This window comes from Pseudophryne corroboree, chromosome 8, assembly GCF_028390025.1.
Source record: "Pseudophryne corroboree isolate aPseCor3 chromosome 8, aPseCor3.hap2, whole genome shotgun sequence".
Taxonomy (NCBI): domain Eukaryota; kingdom Metazoa; phylum Chordata; class Amphibia; order Anura; family Myobatrachidae; genus Pseudophryne; species Pseudophryne corroboree.
Window position 1 is genome coordinate 379,979,373 of NC_086451.1, and position 14,987 is coordinate 379,994,359.

General features: G+C 45.8%; 1 protein-coding gene across 8 annotated transcripts in view; it reads right to left on the reverse strand.

Annotated features, from left to right (window-relative positions):
* The window catches only part of LOC134949185 (leucine-rich repeat and fibronectin type III domain-containing protein 1-like protein), a 934,368-nt gene that overhangs the window by 501,583 nt on the left and 417,798 nt on the right, over window positions 1-14,987 (reverse strand). For 6 of the 8 annotated variants that reach the window (XM_063937628.1, XM_063937629.1, XM_063937624.1 and 3 more), the window contains one exon: window positions 14,619-14,771. The gene's annotated coding sequence lies outside the window, so the exon portion shown is untranslated. Of the gene's footprint in view, window positions 1-14,562; window positions 14,772-14,987 lie in introns of those variants that run through there. The other 2 variants (XM_063937630.1, XM_063937631.1) reach the window with 2 other exon arrangements.

Consider the following 14,987-nt stretch of genomic DNA (forward strand, 5'->3'; position numbering starts at 1 on the left):
ATCACATGATCTCCCAGTTCCGCCCGTACACAGCATTTATTCACGGGAGAAAGAGGAAGAGGTGGCATGCCAACAGCTCACAGAGTGCTGGGCATGCCCCCTCAGTGACGATAAATGGGGGCATTGCTCGCGATCGCGGCACAGCCGCAAGACCACACCCTCTTTCATAAGGCCACGCCCCCTTTTTGGGCACGCGCGAGGGAGTCCCGCTTCTCTATTTGAAAATGTTGGGAGGTATGACTATGCACAAGCTAGTAAGGTATGGATCGTACACACAGGCAGCAGGTGCTCATAACAGAAGCTAGTAAGGTACGCATCATACACACAGGCAGCAGGTGCTCATAACAGAAGCTAGTAAGGTATGCATCGTACACACAGGCAGCAGGTGCTCATAACAGAAGCTAGTAAGGTATGCATTGTACACACAGGCAGCAGGTGCCCGTACCACAAGCTAGTAAGGTATGCATCATACATACAGGCAGCAGGTGCTCATAACAGAAGCTAGTAAGGTATGCATCGTACACACAGGCAGCAGGTGCCCGTACCACAAGCTAGTAAGGTATGCATCGTACACACTGAAAGCAGGAGCTCGTACCACAAGCTAGTAAGGTATGTGTCGTACACACAGGCAGCAGGTGCTCATAATAGAAGCTAGTAAGGTATGCATCGTACATACAGACAACAGGTGCTCATACCACAAGCTAGTAAGGTATGCATCGTACACACAGGCAGCAGGTGCTCATAACAGAAGCTAGTAAGGTATGCATCGTACACACAGGCAGCAGGTGCCCGTACCACAAGCTAGTAAGGTATGCATCGTACACACTGAAAGCAGGAGCTCGTACCACAAGCTAGTAAGGTATGCATCATACACACAGGCAGCAGGTGCCCGTACCACAAGCTAGTAAGGTATGCATCATACACACTGAAAGCAGGAGCTCGTACCACAAGCTAGTAAGGTATGTGTCGTACACACAGGCAGCAGGTGCTCATAACAGAAGCTAGTAAGGTATGCATTGTACACACAGGCAGCAGGTGCCCGTACCACAAGCTAGTAAGGTATGCATCGTACACACAGGCAGCAGGTGCTCATAACAGAAGCTAGTAAGGTATGCATCGTACACACAGGCAGCAGGTGCCCGTACCACAAGCTAGTAAGGTATGCATCGTACACACTGAAAGCAGGAGCTCGTACCACAAGCTAGTAAGGTATGCATCATACACACAGGCAGCAGGTGCCCGTACCACAAGCTAGTAAGGTATGCATCATACACACTGAAAGCAGGAGCTCGTACCACAAGCTAGTAAGGTATGGATCGTACACACAGGCAGCAGGTGCTCATAACAGAAGCTAGTAAGGTATGCATTGTACACACAGGCAGCAGGTGCCCGTACCACAAGCTAGTAAGGTATGCATCGTACACACTGAAAGCAGGAGCTCGTACCACAAGCTAGTAAGGTATGCATCGTACACACAGGCAGCAGGTGCCCGTACCACAAGCTAGTAAGGTATGCATCATACACACTGAAAGCAGGAGCTCGTACCACAAGCTAGTAAGGTATGGATCGTACACACAGGCAGCAGGTGCTCATAACAGAAGCTAGTAAGGTATGCATTGTACACACAGGCAGCAGGTGCCCGTACCACAAGCTAGTAAGGTATGCATCATACACACTGAAAGCAGGAGCTCGTACCACAAGCTAGTAAGGTATGTGTCGTACACACAGGCAGCAGGTGCTCATAACAGAAGCTTGTAAGGTATGCATCGTACATACAGACAACAGGTGCTCATACCACAAGCTAGTAAGGTATGCATCGTACACAAAGGCAGCAGGTGCTCATAACAGAAGCTAGTAAGGTATGCATTGTACACACAGGCAGCAGATGCTCATAACAGAAGCTAGTGAGGTACTGAGTGTTGGCTTTAAATTGTGGCCTGTTCCTATCCCACATACTGTAGGTAGCTAGAGTAACCTTAATCCACCATTTAGTGCAGAGTGGTAGCAGGTAATTAGGTAGTGAGTCATATAACCTATATTGATTTGGACGATCATCTCAAACTGGCGGATTTCCGTTTATCATCTATTCGTACAGGCCCAGGCTGTCGGGATTATCAGTGTTCGGGATGCAGGGGGAGGTATTGTGACCGCCACATAACTACATGCCCCCCAGGCCTTAGCGCTACAGGGATTTTATTGAATAGGTTCTGTTCTCTGGACCACCCTATTCAGGCTTCACTCTTTTTCTTCAAAAGTCCTATTCATTAATAAGGGCCGATTGGACCAATGCTAATTAATATTAATTATTTAACTCCCCATAAGCACTGAAAAGCAGTTGTCCATGTAATACCTACCACTGATGATTCCGCTGCTAATTAGTAGTGGCCGAATTAGTGTGCATGCATGAACTGAATTGTGAAGGAACGTGGGGGGTTTAAATCATCAGCATCCCTATCCACACAGCTAACCAACTTCCAATGTGGAGCCAACTGAAGGGCGCGGTTCCATTAAGCTATTCAGGAACAGCACATCGCAGCCATGGACGTTGCATGTTTTGATTTGCATAGAGGTGCAGATAAGAAAACTGGCAATAGGCTGTAAAGCCTACTGTAAATTGCGGATTTGACTCCGACATATGCCCTGATTTGTAGCTCTGTGGGCTGGACTGACATGTTACCGCATGCCATCTGATTTATTATGGCACATTAAGTTGATTTAAAATATTGAAAAATCAATGGATTTCAATCAATGAATAAAGCTTCAGCTCAAGGACAGAAGACAGAGAGTTATAATCAGAGGAGTAGTTCATGGATCAGTCCAGGGTTCTTTAATGTATTAGTGAGGTTACTGTGATATGTAATGGAATATGTCTCTTTACAAAAACGTAAAACAGGGGCCATGGCCCAGAAGGTTAAAAACAAAGGCGTAGTCATCGAGATAAAATAGATAAATAACGTGGACTTTTTAAGGCAATGCTTCAAAATGTAAAATAATGCATGTGGGTGTACAAGGACCTGAAAGCACGATACAGAAAGGGCGGCGATGTAATGTCCGCAGCAAGACAAAAGGGACAGTAAGGTGATGTATTTGGATAATGTGAAGGTAAGTACTGTAAGTGGTGGGAAAAGCCTGGAGAATACTTGGTGGTAATGGAAAGAGGGGGTAATTCAGATCTGATTGTAGATGTGCTAAATTTAGCACATCTACGATAATTTACTCTGACATGCGGGGGGACGCCCAGCACAGCGCTAGTCCGCCTCGCATGTCAGCCCCCCCCAGCACAGGTACAAAAGCATCACACGGCAGCAATGCTTTTGTACCTGGCGAGTAGCTCCCTGTCAAAGCTGGCAGGTTGCTACTCGCCGCGTCCCAGCGGCTGTGTGTGATGTCACGCAGCCGCCGCGGCCCACCATCCCAACGGTCCGGTCACGCCTAAGTTGTCCAGACTGCGCCCCGCCAACGGCGTTCTAACAACGTTGGCACGCCCCCTCCCGCCCCACGACCGACTTTGCCTGTCAATCATGGTGCATGGTATGCAGGCCCCCGGGGTGCGCAAAAGCAGTGCGGCCACTGCGTGTGCGCACTTCACAAAAGGATTCAGACTGCAGCGATCAAGTCTGAATTAGCCCCAGAGGCAGGTTGTACTTCCAGCTATTGGAAACAGTTTGGGGGGAACCATATCTCCAAAAAGACATTAATAAAAGAGACATTAATAAAAGGAGGGCTACTAAAGTGGTGCCCGCATGGATCCAGGAGTCTGGTCAGCAGTACGGTAATAATAGGAATCAAGAAAGACGTACCAGTATTTTAAAACAAATAATTCCTAGAACAAGGAGGGTGTGGTTCAATAGATCTACAGAAATCAGACAGACAATAGGGTGACCTCAAATGGTCAACATGCAAAAGGTTGACGGGTACAAAACCTTGACATGGAAATGGTTGACACAAATTTTTGGGGTTTCTTTGGGTCATTTTGTATGTTTCTGAGCCAAATTAGTGGATTTACTCGCCACACTTCGTTCAAGATGCCTTGTTCCGCTACTGCTGCGCTCACCACAGGTTACTGTTCCCAATCGTAGTCCACGTGGATGGTAAATGATGAAGAAGTTACAAAAAAAACATCAAAAACTTGTGTCTACCATTGTCATGTCATACTTTTGAACTTGTCAACCTTAAGCACTGTCTAACTTTTACTGTCGACCTATCTTTTTACTGTAGCTCTATCAATCGGTTAACAAGCATGGGATCATACAGTCCTTTTAAATTGAGGAGGAGAGGTGTGAAAGGCTGTGAGATCCATGCAATAGTCTCCACCATTTGTTATGGGGACTTAAAACAGTTAACTAATTTGAGAAACCATAGAACAAACATATGCCAGTTGTTAAGACAGAAGATGTATATATATATATATATATCTTTTCAATAGTAGGTGTCATAGGACGGATTATGTGAAACAAGAGGTGTGTCTTAGATAGGGGTTACATTAAATACCAAGATAAAGAAGGGTTTGATAGATTAATAGTGGGAGTTATAGAGATAGGCTATATGGGTTAGTAGGACCAATCCTGTTCCTGAGCCATTTGCTGTCTGTTGTTTGCCATCCCTCCCTCACCTGTTATGGACAAAAAAACATCCAGCCATGGACTGCCAATCACAATCATTCCTCAGACACTGAAAGGAGGAAGCAGGCATTGGCTGGTCAGTAAACGACACAGAGGGAGATGTACCAAGCCTTTGGAGAGAGATAAAGTGGTAAAGTTGCCAAAAGCAACCAATCAGCGCCTGTAATTTATCTAGCACACTCTTTGAAATGACAGGAGTTGATTGGCAACTACTCCACTTTATCTCTCTCTCCAAGGCTTGATACATCTCCCCTTCCAGTGTCGGACTGGGGCATAAAGGGCCCACCGAGGAATGCAGTGGTAGGGGCCCATGTTTAGGGGTGTGGTCAGTCTCCAGAGGGGGTGTGGCCAGACGCTACATTGGTTTGCCTAACCATCAGTGAGTGCATGGGCTGGGCCCCCTGACAAATATATAAATACTGCTAGTGCGTGCATGATAATGTACCAGATAAATATTGGCAATGTACTGTAGAGAATACATCATAGTCCTGTGCAGTATAATGTAACATATGTATAATTAAAGAACACAGTCTGGAACCTGATCCCTAGAGGAGGAGGAGGGCCCCCAGGCAGTGGGGCCCACCGGTGGTTTCTGCTGTACCCCTGTGGGCCAGTCCGACCCTGTCCCCTTCGACCCCTTCCTGTCAGAGTATGTATGAGTTGTTCATGGCAGGAAAGCTCAAGTAAGAGAAGTTATAAGGAGGCATCATATGAAGCTAGATGAGTTATAAGGAAGACTATACAGAGCAATAGGGGGAGTAATGGGAAAAAATGACGGGGGCAGTTACATGAGGTAATAGGGGTGTCATAGCAAAGAGGTATGTGGAGCGTTAAAGGCACAGAGAGAGGGGTTATGCAGTAAATTGATGTGTTAGTGCAGTATATTTGTCAGTGTAAGGAATATAAGCGCTTCCCTATTTCCCACTGAGTTTCTCTTCAGACATGTAGACAGTCTATAACAGCTGCTCTTTGTAGTCAGTGTATTTTTAGCATCTGAGTTTGAAGCAGACTCTTCAGATCATGCAGCAAATAGCAGAAAGATAAAAGATCCTGGCAACAAGAATGTGTGTCAGAGCTGAAAGACGGCAGGAATATTTATAGGGTCAACAGTGGTCTTTCAAGAAGAGAGGCTGACCACCTATGAAGCTGTCAAATTCAGGTGCCAGGCAGAAAACAAAATAACAATCGGCTGAAAAGGAACTACGGAGATGTTGGCGTGACGAACAGGAATACCAAACCGGCAGAAACTATAGTAATACATGGCAAGCAACACCTTCCACTAAAGGTGGTAAAAACAAATCGGTTTCCTAGGATTGCTATGGAATTCTAATTGTAAAGAAGAAAGAGTAGTCCTTAGGAGAGAGATTGTAGCATCTAGCTTTGATATCATCTCTCCATTCATCACGCTGTATGTTGCTAGCTATGCTGGTAAAATAAATACACCAGCATCAGCATATTCAGACCCGCATAAAACACAGCTGATTGAAGACGTCTGAATGCTGTTACAAGAGTGCAGTGCCAAACTGACAAATCACTTGCAACATCCTTGCATAGATAATTAAAACATTAAAAATACATTAGTGTTTTCTTCAGAAATCTGCGGAGTGGGCTTTTTCACAGCAGTTGACATCGGGCCTGTGCGTGAAGGCAGAGCACATTCACCAAACATGGAGCCAAACTGGTTAAAGAAGCACAAATCATTTTTTTCTTTAATCCTATTTTCTCTTAAAGCGGAAGTCCACTTTTGGGCAAACAGCCACCTTCTTACTTGCCTAAACCACCACAGTTACGGAAGGAGGGAAGGAAGGAGGGAAGGAAGGAAGGAGGGAAGGAGGGAAGGAAGGAAGGAAGGAAGGAAGGAAGGAAGGAAGGAAGGAAGGAAGGAAGGAAGGAAGGGAGGAAGGAAGGAAGGAAGGAAGGAAGGAAGGAAGGAAGGAAGGAAGGAAGGAAGGAAGGAAGGAAGGAAGGAAGGAAGGAAGGAAGGGAAAGAGAGTGGCTAAGAAGATATGGTGAGGACAGTGGATGGCAGAGTGAGAAGGAAATCTGGAGCTAAACACTGAACAAAAAAAAACAAAACAAGGAGATTAGTGACAATGAACAGAAAAAGATACAGCGCCCATTGATGTTTCCGGATAGAAAAAGATGACGTATCGGCAATGTTCTGCTTATCTGCTGACCTATAATGTTTCCTTATCATGCAATCTTCGGCCCTCTAGGGGATGAGTTTACCTCAAAGTCAGACAATGATGTCAATAACTGCAGCATATTTATGTGGTATCCCTGCCAAACCAAAATGATCTCTTTAGCATTACAGTTTCCGAAATACTATAGTCTGCATCAATTACACATAGTGCAGGCAGCGTTTTCTTGGTCTGAACGAATAGTCATGAGATTCTACAGTAGGCTATCAATTCACTAGATGCCAGGGAAATCACTGAGGAGGCATGGGTCCTCTGTAATGTGCCTCATGCCCCAGTGATGTTCATACAGTAGGCTGCATTCTCATGAATACTGGTTAACAAAATGCGTACTATTTTGCTATGTGACATTTGTAAAAAAACATAAAAAAGTGGGGTTTTTGTACAACTTGTGTGTTCAATAAAGCTCAATAGGCGCTGTGCCGCACTGCATTCATACATAGAATATAAGCACTGTGACTCCGCAGTGTGAGCTGTCATTTGCGATAAATTTAAAAAACCAAAATGTTCTTTTTTATACAACTTGTGTGTGGTGTAAGTGCCATGGGGGGTGAATTCAGACCTGATCGCTGTGCTGCCAATATTGCTGTCCTGCGATCAGATAGTCACCGCCCAAAGGGGAGTGTAAATTCGCCCGTGCAAGTGTGCGTTGGCATGTGTTTGCCATGCGGGCAGCTACAAATCCGTTTGCACCTCACTCAGTGTGTGTAGTCTGTGCGCAGCCCAGGACTTACTCCTACAGTGCTAAAAGCACTTCCTGATCGGGTCTGGAGCTGACGTCACACACCGTCCCTAAAAATGCTTGGGAACGCCTGCGTTTTCACAGACACACCCTGAAAACGGCCAGTTACCACCCACAAATGGCCTCCTTCTGTCAATCACCTTGCGAATGGCTTTGCGATCTAAATTTTCGCACCAGCCTGTCGCTGTTTGGCGAACCTGTTGTTGTTGGCCGATGCGGGTGCGCATTGCGGTGCATACGCAGTCAATGGATGATCGCCCGCTGTGCGAAAACGCACAGCAGTGATCAGATCTGAATTACCCCCATGCCCCACTGCATTCACATAATACAGTATAAGCACTGTCAGTCTGTAGTGTGAATTGTAATTTGCAAAAAAAAATAAGACATAAATGCTTTAAATCATTTTTTGGGTTCAACTTGTATGTGGTGTAGGTGCCTTACCCCACTGCATTCACATAATATAAGCACTGTGAGTCCCCAGTGTGAGTTGTCATTTGCAAAAAAAAGTAAAATTTTCCCTGCCAACTGAAACAAGAGGTGGTAATAAGATGGAATTCCACCCTTTACATGCTTCAGAGGATAGTCAACATCTTGAAATCGGATCACTAAAGTTTGTGCTTCATCTTAGGTTTTAGTCATGGGTCTTCAACTTGTGGCCCTCTAGCTGCTGTGGAACTATTTATCCCAGCATGCCCTGCCACACTTTTACTATTAAGGCATGCTAAAATGGAGGCAGGGCATGCTGGGATGTGTAGTTCCACAGCAGCTGGAGGGCCGCAGGTTGAAGACCCATGGTTTAAGTCATACATTGTGTCTTTCTTTCCAACTGACCCAGATCTTAAGAGATGCTAAGAGCTCCTGGTGAGCAAGTTGTCTGCTCAAGTGGTACATGACATCTCCTCCTTCAGTTTCTCCAGCAACTGCTGCAGGCAGGAAAAAAATGTGCTTTACCAAGACACCCAATGGTGATGCACATTACTTAACACAACATTTTGAAGTCTAGTCAGAGTTAAAAGAATTGCCCAAAATTAGTAAGACCTCGTAACTCCATCTGATAACGTCAGATTCCACAGAATGGTAGAGGATTATTTTAATGACAGCATACAAATAGGCATGTCAGAGAGTCACTTTGACTACTGGAAGGAAAAAAGGCAATTTTGAGGCCCTTGTACAAACTTGCTTTGCTATACTTGAGCTGCTCACCTTGTAAGCGATCGGCGTAGGTGTCTACTTCCTCAAAATGTGGAAAAGATGATGTTCATCAAAATGAACTACAAATTCCATGAGGAAGATCTTTACCGGCAATCCATTCAAAATACAGAGACTTCTGTAATGATGGAATCCAGTGGGGATGAATTAATATTATGCATATGTAAACACTGATGACGGTGAGAGTGAGAATAATAATGACGTTGACATCTTGCCATTGTAGAGACCATTGACAGTACTGTTAGCTTAGCTGCCTTAAACCCATTGGTAGCTTGTTTTGTGGGGGTCCAAACAAACCAAGCACTTCAGCCAAAAAGTGTCAGTCCCTGTTGCTAAAGTGTTTGGTTTGCATGTCCTTTTTAATATCCAACATTAGGGTAGATTTTGTGTACCTGATTCAGAGATGGACATAACCCTGAAGGTTTATATACGTCTCCATTGTTTCTGGGACAGCGTATGCTTAGGACCCACTCTGCGCATGTGCAGAAAAGGTCCTGCGCCCTCGCACACAGTGCCCCTTAAACTGCAACTCTGCTTAAGGGCAAGGGGTTCACCCCGAAGCACATAATCTGCACTGCTGTAGGAGCATCTAAGCTCTAGGTCTACACAAGTCTGAAAGAGAGATAGCATGTGCAATGGAGGTTTGCAGAGGTAAATGAGCCCTCTCCACTTGCAGATACTATCTGGATATTGTCCTCTATGTTGATCTGCCTTTGCATCCTTTTAAAACCGTCTGTTATATACAGTAATGCTGGTCATAGCAGGACATCAAAGAGGGAATCAGTGGGTCTCACAGTGAGATGACCCTAGCCAGAGACTATAAGACCCTAGACCATGTACTGTACTGTGATGGTGTTGAGGTGGGCATATCCTGAATTGTACAATGTGTGTGGTGGCCATACTGTAGACCATATACTGTGCAGTGATTGTGTCGGGGTGAGAATATTCTGTATTTTACAGTGTGTGGTGGTCAGACTCTAGACCATATACTGTACAGTGATGGTGTTTACACATCCTGTATTGTACAGTGTAGGAAGAGGTCAGGCCTAAGACCATGTACTGTACAGTGATTGTGTTAGGATGAGCATATCCTGTATTGTACAGTGTAGGTAGAGCTCAGACTCTAGACCATGTACTGTACAGTGATTGTGTTAGGATGAGCATATCCTGTATTGTACAGTGTAGGTAGAGCTCAGACTCTAAACCATGTACTGTACAGTGATTGTGTTGGGGTGAGCATATCCTGTATTGTACAGTGTAGGTAGAGGTCAGGCCTTAGACCATGTACTATACAGTGATAGTGTTGGGGTGAGCATATCCTGTATTGTACAGTGTAGGTAGAGGTCAGGCCTTAGACCATGTACTATACAGTGATAGTGTTGGGGTGAGCATATCCTGTATTGTACAGTGTAGGTAGAGGTCAGGCCTTAGACCATGTACTATACAGTGATAGTGTTTGGGTGAGCATATCCTGTATTGTACAGTGTAGGTAGAGCTCAGACTCTAGACCATGTACTGTACAGTGATTGTGTTTGGGTGAGCATATCCTGTATTGTACAGTGTAGGTAGAGGTCAGGCCTAAGACCATGTACTGTACAGTGATTGTGTTAGGATGAGCATATCCTGTATTGTACAGTGTAGGTAGAGCTCAGACTCTAAACCATGTACTGTACAGAGATTGTGTTGGGGTGAGCATATCCTGTATTGTACAGTGTAGGTAGAGGTCAGGCCTTAGACCATGTACTATACAGTGATAGTGTTGGGGTGAGCATATCCTGTATTGTAGTGTGTGTGTGGTGGTCAGAATCGAGACCAGTGGTCTCCAACCTTAATTGGGGTGTGAGCTACTTTCGGAAAATAACCCTCTGAAGGAGCTCCCCCCTCCCCCCAATGCACGTGCGTTCCTGCGAAAGTGGGTGTGGCCTCACAAAAGTGGGTTTGGCCTCACAACTACAAGTAATGCCCCCCACGTTGTGCCAGATACACAAATAATGCCCCTCAGCAGTGCCAGATACACAAATAATGCCCCCAGCAGTGCCAGATACAATGCCCCCCAGCAGTGCCAGATACAATGCCCCCCCGCAGTGCCATTTAAAATGCCCCCCCCACACCGCAGTATCCGATACAGTGCCCCACACAGTGCTAACAGTTGCTGGCTTCCTTTACTGCCGCCGGTGCTGCTCCTCCTATATGAGGGACGGAAGGGGAGGAGAGTGCAGCGCGCGCCTCTCCTGTGAAGTCCGGAGTGCGGCTGCGGTGAGGGTGACAGAGTCTCCGGCGGCGGTGGGCATTTAAAATATGGTGCTGGTAAGTGAGCCAATCAAAACTTGCGGTCCGACAGCCAATCCGGTGCCGCCACTGCCGGTCAACAAGTTCTGATTGGCTGACGGCCGGCACCATATTAAAAATGAAGGGAGGAGGAGTGCCAGTGACTGCCCAAGCCCGTGCGCTCTGTGAGCTACCGAAAATACTACAGCGAGCTACCGGTAGCTCGCGAGCTACGGGTTGGAGATCACTGCTCTAGACCATGTACTGTACAGTGATAGTGTTGGGGTAAGCATATCATCTATTGAACAGTGTGTCATAGTCAGACTCTAGACCATGTACTGTATGTTTATTGTGTGGTGGTGTGCTTATCCTATATTGTATAGGATGAGAGATAGATCAGACCTTGCATTTTAGTGTGAGGGGTGATCCAAGCATAAAATTCACAAACTGAAGAGATCAGATCCCATATTACATATTTTGGGACATCCTAACGTACACGGCAATGTGAAGGGGGTGGGGGTAGACCTTGTATTGTACAGTTTTGGGTACAGTGTTTGCCCACTTAGCTGTCCTGATGGCAGCTATTGCTTTGGTACAGTACAGTCATGTGAACGCCATTTGCTAAAACATGTGGAATGCTGAGGCACCATTTCCAATGCCTTCATTTTACTGAATAAAGCTCAGATGTTGCTACAGGCTGCACTTTGCCTACAGTTTAACTAAAATGTCTACTACTATACTGTAGGTTCAGCCTCCCATTTTGGCAGTGCCATTTTCTGTCAAGAAGATGGAATAGGAACTTATGGGACTTAGGGGTCTATTTACTAAGCTTTGGATGGAGATAAAGCGGACAGAGATAAAGTGCCAGCCAATCAGCTAACTGCCATGTCACAGGCTGGGTTTCAAAAAATGACAGTGAGGAGCTGGTTGGCTAGTACCTTATCTCCATCCAAGGCTTAGTAAATAGAGCCCTTAAGGTCTAATGAAGGGGAGTGAGTAAGATGGCCTAAAGTGTGAATGGAATGCAGTGAAATGTGCTGGCAATATGGGTAAACCGCTTGGAATCTGCAAACATTACACGTAAAGATAATACGAATGCAAAAACTCAACCATAGACAGAACTCAACAAAATACCTCATTCTTGAAAATATCCGGACATGGCTATTAGTCCAGACCTCATCCCTTATCTTTCATTTCAGTGTGACTGAAAGCGGAGATTATTTTCTAAATGTGTATGGCGAGAAAGGCTGAGAAGAACTGTACAGCATGAAGAAGAGATTACATTGTGCATTGTACAGCAGCATGGAAACCAATGGGCACAGCAAATATTAATACTTCAGAGGAAACAGTTTGGCTGCTTGAGCATAAAGAATAATGCAGATTTCAGGGTGATCCATATATGAATAATTAATACTACGTTTATCCACCACAGACTCGTGAAACATGATAAACATAATGTAAAGTCTTGAATGAAACTGACTGGAAACTATTATGTGACCACATAAAACAAAGGACCTAATCCATCTGATGTTTGCTGATAATCTTGCTTATAACAATGGGGGGTCATTCCGAGTTGATCGTAGCTTTAGTACTTGTGGAGTAACTCCCGGCCAGCGCAGCTCTTGCGGCTGGCCGGGAGTTGATCGTCGCTGTCCCTGATCGCAACAGCTGCGCATGACATCACGCAGCCGCTGCGGCCCGCCCTGCATTGGCCGGACCGCACCCCCATAACGGCGGCCAAACGCTGCCGTGCTGCCCCCTCCCGCCCAGTGACCGCCTCTGCCTGTCAATCAGGCAGAGGCGATCGCTAGGAAACGATTGCCTTCGGCCATGCGCCGGCGCACTGCGATAAACTGCAGCGAGCAATCGGGTCGGAATGACCCCCACTATTCTGAGCAACCATTGGATCGTCCTATCTGCATATGCTATTCACATTTTACATGCATCAATCTGCTTATGGCCTTATTACCTATTCTATCCGGACATTCGGGCTAATTCAGGTTGGATCGCAGTGTGCGATCCAACCGGAATTTTAGCGGAAAAGATGCGGGTGCATGCGCAGTGCCCATCCTGCGCATGCGCTTGCATTTTCTGCGGGGTGTCCGCAGAAAATGCGATTGCCTCTGCCTATCAATCAGGCAGGGGCGGTCGCGGGGTGGGGCAAGCAACGCTCCGTTTCCAGGGAGGAGACGGAGCATTGCGGGGGCGAGGCAACCTGAACGGTGGGTGGTGCAGTGCGAATGGGGGCGTAATTTGCTTAGCAGAATTTGCTATTATTACTGAATTAGCCCCATTACATGCAATGTGTTTCCATTGCCATTCTTAGCAGTTGTGGAACTCATAGGGATCCCCTGCCCCCATTCAGAATCCAGCTGTATCAGACACACCTCAGGGAGGGGGAGGAGCCACAGCCTAGGGAGTCGCAGTTTAATACTTTCATATGTGACTGACTAAACAGATCTCAAACATGCAGTTATATTTGAGGTATTGTGCTCCTCCTTATGTGTCTGACTCTCAATGGGTGTCAACCTAATGCATGTCGACCAATAGTGGTGGACCTAATGACTGTCGACCTAATGACTGTATCCCCTCTCAATAAGGACCTCTGTTCCTAACTGAGGAACTTCTCACTGATATACACTTTTCAGAAAGAAATGTCTGAATTACCCGTCTTCTACCCGGCATTTCAGTGCTGGGTAATTTTGCTGGTCCCTGCTTGACTCCCCTTTCACACAGACAAACAGATTACCGTGTCATGAATTTCTACCCGGCAATTTGCGGATCAAAACGGGTATTTAGTCTGTGTGAAAGGGTCAACACGGGTTGTAATTCCCGGGTCTCCAACCCTGGTAAATTCCTGGGTCGAATTCCTGGGAATTTCAACCCAGGTTGACTCTTTCACACAGAAAAAGGACCCGTGTTTATCGGCAAATTATCGGGTAGAACTTCTTCACCCGGGAATTTGCCTTTCTCTGTGAAAGGGGTATAATTCCATCCCTTTATTTGACCACAGGACTGACCAATTAAACACATAATTGCTATTAGATCACTTATTATAGGTGAGGGATCCTTTAACCCACAGGTTCTCAAACTCGGCCCTCAGGACCCCAAACAGTCCATGTTTTGCAGGTCACCTGTAGATTTTTAAAATGTGACAGTTGGTGATACACAGTGCAGCTGCTGGGTGACATAGAAAACATGAACCGTATGGGGTCCTGAGGACCGAGTTTGAGAACCACTGCAACCCATAGGTCTGCAAACTCGGTCCTCATTACCCCACACAGTGCATGTTTTGCAGGCAAATTATTTCACTTGTGATTCTGTGAGGGCACCTGCAAAACATGAACTGTGTGGGGTAATGAGGACCGAGTTTGCAGACCTATACTTTAACCCATTACTATGCCACTGCCCTTATGTGACTTTGCAGTATAGAGCGTCCATAGTTTATACAACAAAATCATCTGGCATGTATACAATTCTGTCTGCATGCCGCTGAGTGATGGAGTTATTGTGACAGACACACCTGGGCTATCCTGTTCCCAGACTGAATGAAAAGAATTAATGTGATTTTCTAATGACCTTTAAGACGCTCCGCGAAGGTCACCGCCCCCTCTCTGGCTCCTGAAGTCTTCTCATTCGTTTTTCATGTGCTTGTGGACGTCGGCCAATAATGAATTCTCTCCATCGCGCACGTGATTCAGCTTTTTATACAGCCGAGCCCAGCCACCCATCCTGCAGAGAGGAAAAGAGCAAGTTTTAATTGTGTGTTTACTGTAACTCTTTACATCAGGGTAAACATTTCATCCAGGAGAACGTAAAGGAAAAGAGGCAACCACAGTCCGATAAGACGTTTTCATCTTTCTTTCCATGTCTGATAATATTCAAAAGTGACACTCGTTTCCAATTGAGTTTTGTAACCAGTGTTCTCTTCCTAACATCTTCTACCCT